Below are 316 nucleotides of genomic sequence, written 5' to 3' on the forward strand. Positions count from 1 at the left end.
TTATGGAGAGAGAGAGAGAGAGAGAGAGAGAGAGAGAGAGAGAGAGAGAGAGAGAGAGAGAGAGAGAGAATGCGCGCATTCTGGAGAGATCATTTTAGGTCCAGTAAGGTTTCGTCATATTAAATCATACTGCATAATCTGGTCAGTGTTGTAGGGCTACAAAAAAAATCTCCTCGAGGAACTGCGGTTTAACCACACTGGCTCACAGCAAACCAACCTAGTATGAGTGGTTCTAAATAGTAGCCTTACAGCTTTGCTGATCATAGCGATAGGCAAACCCTTTCACTACGTCAAGGTATCACCACTCACAAAGGGA

This window comes from Palaemon carinicauda, chromosome 3 (genome assembly GCF_036898095.1).
Source record: "Palaemon carinicauda isolate YSFRI2023 chromosome 3, ASM3689809v2, whole genome shotgun sequence".
Lineage (NCBI taxonomy): Eukaryota > Metazoa > Arthropoda > Malacostraca > Decapoda > Palaemonidae > Palaemon > Palaemon carinicauda.